Genomic DNA, 7,628 nt, shown 5'->3' with positions numbered 1-7,628 from the left:
TAGATCTCATTTATAAAGCATAATTTTCCATAGGGAGTTCTGGTCTTACACTGGCCTGGAACAAGAACAGCCATAGAACAAGATGAACTAAAAATGGACTTGAAAAAAGGATAAGTGTAATTCAAATAGCATTAAAGCTTAACATTTTGAACGTTTTATATAGGAAGTATGCTATGAAGTATAAAATAGTTCAGGTGAACAACAAGAGCCAAACGGGTGTGGATGGGAAACTCATTTGATTTGTTACATATTTTCATATGAGATTATGCAATTGGAGGTGATATATCCATAAATAGCTAGAAAATCTTAACTGAAAGCTGGATTACTTATGTCCTTTTTATGAATGGATTGCCTAGCCTAGACTTTCCATTTCATGCTTTAAAGCTTGTGAAATTGAACATAAACACAGAGCTTTGAGGGCTATTATTTGCTAGCCAAGTTTTAGGAAGGAAGTATTCAGGGGAAGTCATAGGTCATTCAAAGACATTGCAGGCCAGGTATAGATTGAATTATGATTGGTTTCTTGCTACTTCAACCTTGCTACTTGTGACATAAGAATTTGAAAGATGGGATTGTTCCTTATTACCATCCTCCATGAGAGGAAAACATCCAACAAAACAGATGCAAATCATTTTCCAGAGCCCCTGGGATTTCTGATCTTTGTCACCAAAGGGAAATCTACATATTTTGCTCTGTTGATATGTTTAGTAATCACAACATACACAACATGCATGTTGTATGGTCTGCTTTTGTAACAATGCTCCTGGATAATTGAAATCAGCCCTCTAGTTTCAAAAAACCCTGCCACTTGATCGATCAAACTAGAATAAGGATTCACTTGGCTTGAGTAATCTAAGAGCATGACATTTAAATCAGAGTACATTATGCACAGTTTTCCCTCCCTGCTGAGTGGCACGTGCACTTGGAAGAACAGACAGATCTTGTTGCTCCCTGATAAGGTCAGAGAAGCTTAGCTAGAATGTAGTGATGCTTAAAGCTCATTGGTTTTGCCTCTGGAGCACAAGGCTGTTACTATGACTACAAAGCTGCGGTTGCTACAGCATCCACAGGCTTTTCCAATGTCAAGGCTTCCGGGTGGCCCAGCACAAAAGCTATTACTTTATGTTGTGTTCAAGAAGTCTTTGAATAGTAGTGCAGAGCCAAAATCATTCCAGGTAAACAAGGTTTTCTATACTTTTCCATGTAAACAGAAGGCTGGGCTTCAAAGTAGGAATAAATGATGGGAAACAAATCCATTTCTCCCCATGAGCCCATCGGAGAAATAAATTAGAATTGAGAAGAGGGAAAATATGTGTACCACTAGTACTGAAGCACTGCTTTACTTTCCACTGTCTAAATGTAGATTTAAAATGTATGGAGAGTTTTTAAATAATCTCACAATAATCTGTAGATCATTTAGATTGGGAATCCACATTAGCCAACTCAATGTTTGGTTAGAAAGATCAGCAGTGTTCCAAAGCAGGAAATCAGAGAGTCACAAAATGCACCAGAATGGGAAACTCATTCACAACCTTGACTCTAGAATAGCTAGTATCAATTCTTTTTCATTTATTTGGTCATTTCAGCTTTGTTGAGTTATGATGGGCAAATAATCATTGTCAAAGGTAAATAATGCATATTGAAGGTATGCAATGTGATGTTTTGATATATGTATAATGATACCTCTAAGCAAGCTAATTAATCTCTCTGTCAGCTTATATATTTACTTTTGTGTGTATGTGTATGAAGTAAGAACATTTATGATTTATTCTCTTAGCAAAAGTAAAGTGTATAATACATTATTATTAATTATAGTCACTATACTGTACACTAGATATCCAGAATTTATTAATCTTATAATTAAAATTTATTTTTATGGACCTTTTTCCTGACACCCTTACCAGATTGCTTCTCTATATTATATGTTCCTAGAGTGTTCTGTCCTTCATAGAACTCAACACTCCTGTAACAAATGCCACTCTTCCCTTCTAGACTCTATGAGGGCAAGTATGTTACAGTTCAATCACCCAACATAATGCCCATAACAGTGCTCTATAAATACATGCTAACTGGCTTAAAAGAAAATGTAAAGCTCGTTGGGGAAGGCAGAAGTTATCCAGTTTGCTTCAAATACAGAGTTCGTAAGACTGAGGCATTTCTATATGATTCAGTTGGCAAGGGAAGGCAATGTAGGATTCTGAGCTAGAGTTGACAAGGTTAGTGTAGAGTATATTCACATTACTTCCTACTTGAACTGAGGACAGGCAGACAGACAAACACCATGCTTGTTTGTCTTGTGTCTATTACAATGTCAGCTTACCAACGTCACAGCCATTGTTGCTTATAAACACAGACTTGGTCATAAGAACATTTTGGATCCAGCACTTCTCTATAATGTGATTTACAAATTCAGTCGATGTTACCTGATAACACAGTTATGAAATTTTCACTCCTCTTGATGTCACCAATGTTTTACTGCCAACTAGCTCTGAACAAGAAAGACCAATTTAAAAATAACTCCAGCAAATGTGCTAAAGAAACACATAGCCCCTTTTGGGCACAGCTTTGATTTTGGATGGGGAGCAAAAGCAGAGTGAAAGCCACATTAGTGTCATTTCCCCTGTTTTTACTTAAAGAAAAAATTCAGCATTATCTAACAAATGTGGGCTGCTCTGAACATCAGAATCAGAGATGATAGTGTAAATGGGTGTGAAAGCAGAGGGAAAATGGCTGTTTTTCCTAGTCCTGTAGCTCCTCTTCGTCTGTGAAACAAATGGTTCATTGGCAGTCGTCTCGTCCCTAAATGCATCTTTCCTCAGAAAATATAGTCTCCTTGAGACCATGAGTCAGTGATTGTCAATTTGTGTCCACCAAGCCCAAGCAGAGCTCCACACACTTGCATTCTGGGCATTTCCAGGTCTTTGCTGTGTGTTAAGTATCTGGTTCTGTGCCATAAATGCTCAATAAACAAAGAGTAATGACAACAATTAATATTATTTTAGAGAGTTTTGTGAAACCAAATAAAATATAGACTAATAGTAAGCTAAATGTATTAGAAAGACTATAACCTAATTGGTGGTAATACTGGAACATTCTAGTTAAGATATAAGCTTTGGAATCTGGAACGAAATCCTGGCTCTGCCATCCACTAGTTGTGTGACTTTGAACAAGTTATTATTGAGTAATTCCCCCCAATGTCACACACATATAAGCACTTACTATGTGCCAGCTACTTTACCCTAAAGTATCCCCACTATCATTTTCTCCATTTTTTTCATAAGGGAGACAGAAGCTGGAAGGTTAAGTAACTCACCCAAGGTTACAGCTAATAAATTTTATAACCAGAGTTCTACTTCCAGGAATCTGGTTTCTAGACCTTGCTCTTACACTACAGTCTCTAAGCCTTAGTTACTTATGTAAAGCAATTACAGTGAGAGTTGCTTTATAATGTTGTTGAGATTTAAGTGAGAAAATATATGTAAAATGTTTAGCACAGTGTCAGACAATAGTGGATTCTCCTTAAATGCTACTTATGATAATTAATAATCCATGAGATTCATAATCATGAAGATTATTAACTGCATCCTCAATTATCAGTTATTCATGTATTTTTTTTCCTTTTTGTGTTGTCCATGATTTAATGTTAGTCTTACACTGGATTTCCTCTTTTAATGAGTTTGACTATGGGGGATTGTCCCTTTCTTTGATTGATATGTGCCTAGGAAATATTCATATTAGTGCAGTATGGTGCTATATTGGTGTGTGTGTGATATGGGTACAATGTGGTGTTACCCTAGGTACCAAGACTCAACAGTGAATCTTTTCAAGTAAGTGTTGACTTACTTACCTTTTAGCTATATTTTGAAGGGCCTTAAAGCAGTAGTATCTATACTTGTTAATGGAATAGACGGACGTTAATGAAAAGGGGAGATTTTTTTAATCAAAAGTTTTGGAGTATTCTGAAACAAACACAGTTAAGCATGCTTCTTTTCCAACTAGATTCTTTTCAGCTACATGCAAAAGCTTTTTACTGGTACATAGAACACGGACCCTTTTAAACTCCCACCTAGAACTTCCAGTCCTTGCTGGTTATTTATATTGTTAACTGACCAGGTAGAAGTAAAATATATCATTTAGGGGATGCCTGGGTGACTCAGGCTGTTAAATGGCCAACTTCAGCTCAGGTCATGATCTCACAGTCTGTGAGTTCGAGCCCTGCTTTGGGCTCTGTGAGGATAGCTCAGAGCCTGGAGCTTGCTTCAGATTCTGTGTCTCCTTCTCTCTCTGCCCTTCCCCTGCTTACATTCTGTCTCTCTCTCTCCCTCTCTCTCTCTCTCAAAAATAAATAAACATTAAAAAATACATCATTTAGTGTGTGGGCACCCACCCTCCTCTGCCGAATTCAGAACCTCTTAACATTGCCATCAATCTGCCCCAAGCACTGACTCTATTCTTTGTTAATTTTCTTCCTCTGAATAAAGGCCAGTGTAGTTTGGATGAGAGTCTGCTTTTAGCAGTTGTGCAAGTTGGACAATATGGGGAAATGGAAAGGTTGCAAACATATGGCTCATTGCCTACATATGATATTTATTTAATTTTGAGGCTGCACAGGAGGTGAAGGTCCAAAGCTTCTGAAAAATAGAATGAAACCTCCTTCATTCTCACAAAACAATGACCTCTGTAAGAGGCTGCCTGAACTGGATAATCTGCAGAGTATCAAGGCCAAAGAGTCAAAGACCACCAGAATCCCAGAGGCTCATGTGCTGGAAATAGTGATAAACTAGAGCTTACACTTTAATCCAGCCCTGACCTAGCTCAGTCCTGATTGGGTCATGGTGATGTATGATCTATTTTTCTGTTTATGGGAGGAGAGGCTGAACTCTATTTGAGGAAGAAAATATCATCTGGAAACACTACAGTTTTTTTGTAGCCAATAAGATTAAGATACTTGACATGAGATGAAACAAGACCAATAGGGAAAAAGTAGACAATTGAAGCATATCCGACAGTGATTGAGAAATTGAGGTCAGCAGAAAACCGAGACTAATATGTTAAAATAAAAAGAGTAAAAGATGGGGGAACATACATGAAAATATAAAAGATGCTACAGAATTGAAATCATAAGAAAACCAAATGCACATTCTAGAACTAAAAAATATCATATCTTTAAAAGTTTAGAGAATTCATTTAATAGTATAGTGGATACACTGAAAGATTGAATTAATTTACTGGATAATGATTTATGTTCGTTTATTTTTGAGAGAAATAGAGACAGAGCACGAGCAGAGCAGAGAGAGAGGGAGACACAGAATCTGAAGCAGGCTCCAGGCTCAGAGCTGTCAGTAAAGAGCCCGGTGTGGGGACTCCAATTCACAAACTGTAAGATCATGACCTGAGCCAAAGTCAGATACTTAACTGACTATCCAGGCACCCCTGGATAATAGCTATTAAGTACCCAAGGAAGCACACAAAATACAAAGAAGAAAAATGAGCAAAAATATAAAAATCATGTGGAACATGTTAAAAAACTCCAACGTTTATGTAATTGGATCGAAAAAGAGAAAAATGTATAGATTGAGACAAAAGCAATTTTTGAACAGATAATGGCATAGAACTTTCCATAACTGATTAAAGACCTCACTCAAGAATCTTAGAAAACCCTAGGCAGCAAAAATTCAAAGAAAATCATACAAGGCACATCATAGTCATATTGGCTGAAAATTAAAGACCCAGAGAAAATCTTTCAAGGAACAGAGACAAAAGACACTTAAACTTCAAAGAAACCGCAATAATACTGACAGTTGACTTCCCATCAGAAATGATAAGACATGACTTCTGAGTGACATAGTTAAAGTCCTGAAAGAAAATAACCTCCAAATTTGAATTCTATACCCAGAGAAACCATCCTTATAATGACTTCTGAGTTTTTCTGTCATCAATAGACATTCTAAACAAACAACAACAAACAAACAACAACAACAAAACAATGAAAGGAGTTCTCTAAGCAGAAGAAAAATGAGCCTAGATGAAAACAGAAATGTCAGTGGAAAGAAAGAACACAAGGAAAGAAAACATAGGTAAATATAAATAAAATTGACCATGAAAACAATATTATATTTCCATGGAGTTTAAGTTATCTATTGCACTAAAATGCATGAAAATAACAACAAAAGGCAAGAAGGTGGTAAGTCTATGGTTGAAGACTTATGAGAAAAAAGGTAAAAATAATACTTTACATCATTGTCAAGAATGCATGAGATCAACTTGAAATTGTGTTCCCTAACACCCACTATAACGGCTTGGTCTACCAGGCATTAGCTTCCTTAGAAATTACAAGTTCCATTACCAAATTGTCACTCTCTTGCAAAGATACTTCCACTTCCATATCCTCAATTAATTTTCCTTGACCAAAATTAAGACCAGAGTAGACCTCAATCTCATTATTTCCCCTACCTTTGAGCAATTCACTTTCAACAAGGCCAGACTTTTTTTGTCCATTATATTTTAGAAGAGCAAAGTTACAGCTGTGTCCACACTTCTACCCTGTTGTGTATGTAAGAGTGGCTTCTATGGTACACACTACTAAAATCTTTTTTATGGCTAGCCAGCTCGTAGCTATTATGCCCATGATTCTTACCTCAGAGTGCTTCCTCCCACTTTGCAGATCTAGTTCACTAATCTCTATTCTTCTCTCCTTCAATTTAATCTGTTTCTTTTGAATGTGGAATAAATTCCCTTCCAGGGACATGTTATCAACCCATTGCATCAGGTCTATGAAACAGTTATGAACCTCCATTGATGTTTATTTGTTCATATTTATATTTTATTTCATTTATCATCTATACTTGGCTTATGGACCTTTTTGTTCTCACACATCTTTCCGTTTCTTTTTTACTATACATTTCAATCTATTTCTTTCTCTCTCAATAGTAATATAGATGAAATACAGACTCTGGAGCTAGAGTGCCTTGCTTCCAAAACCCAGCTCTGCTGAGGGTCCCATTGAGCTGTGAGGTGCTTCAGGGGTGTCTTTAGGAGTCAGCATGTGGGTGGAAGGCATTAAGACCTAAATCAACACTACCAGACTGCCCTTTTTGACTGCCGCCTCTCCAACCAGAATCAGACCAGGAATTGCTGGCAGAACTCCCTGGACTTTCACTGATGTGAGAAGGCAAAGACTGCTAAAGGGGGTCATGTCTCTGTGTGTGAATTGTATCTGTGTGTGTACAGGTCCGTCTGCCCCATATCCTGGGTGTCAGCCTGGGACAACCATCCAGCAGAGGACACGTTTTTTGGGAAGATCTGAACTGGCTCCACCCACCTCCTCACTCTCCTCCATCCTTCTCTGAGGGTGGTGAAGGGGGATCTGGTTACATTGTAATACCCACTCTGGGATCCTGAATCATGGCCTAACTATTCGTAAATACTCATTGGAAAGTTTAAAACAATAACCCAGCTCCAGTAACTACCATGGACCTGGTGTTTTTCTTTACCTTTCGTAACTTCTCTGCTTAGGGATCTTCATCTTTAAAATGACAATAAAGATAATAGTAGTATTTGCTATGATTTGGAATTTGAGGGGTTTAATCTAAATTAATATAAATAGGATTCCTTAATGTTTATTTATT

General features: G+C 37.2%; 1 long non-coding RNA gene across 1 annotated transcript in view; it reads left to right on the top strand.

The window, feature by feature from the left end:
- The first annotated feature begins 1,075 nt into the window (after nt 1-1,075).
- Nucleotides 1,076-7,628, top strand: part of LOC115294683 — a 35,288-nt gene continuing 28,735 nt past the window's right edge. Inside the window, exon 1 of the long non-coding RNA XR_003910060.1 lies at nt 1,076-1,175. This is a non-coding gene — a long non-coding RNA (uncharacterized LOC115294683). The remainder of the gene's footprint in view (nt 1,176-7,628) is intronic.

The sequence above is a fragment of the Suricata suricatta genome, chromosome 6, assembly GCF_006229205.1.
Source record: "Suricata suricatta isolate VVHF042 chromosome 6, meerkat_22Aug2017_6uvM2_HiC, whole genome shotgun sequence".
In the NCBI taxonomy this organism is placed as follows: Eukaryota; Metazoa; Chordata; class Mammalia; order Carnivora; family Herpestidae; genus Suricata; species Suricata suricatta.
This window is presented reverse-complemented; position numbering and strand designations above follow the sequence as displayed.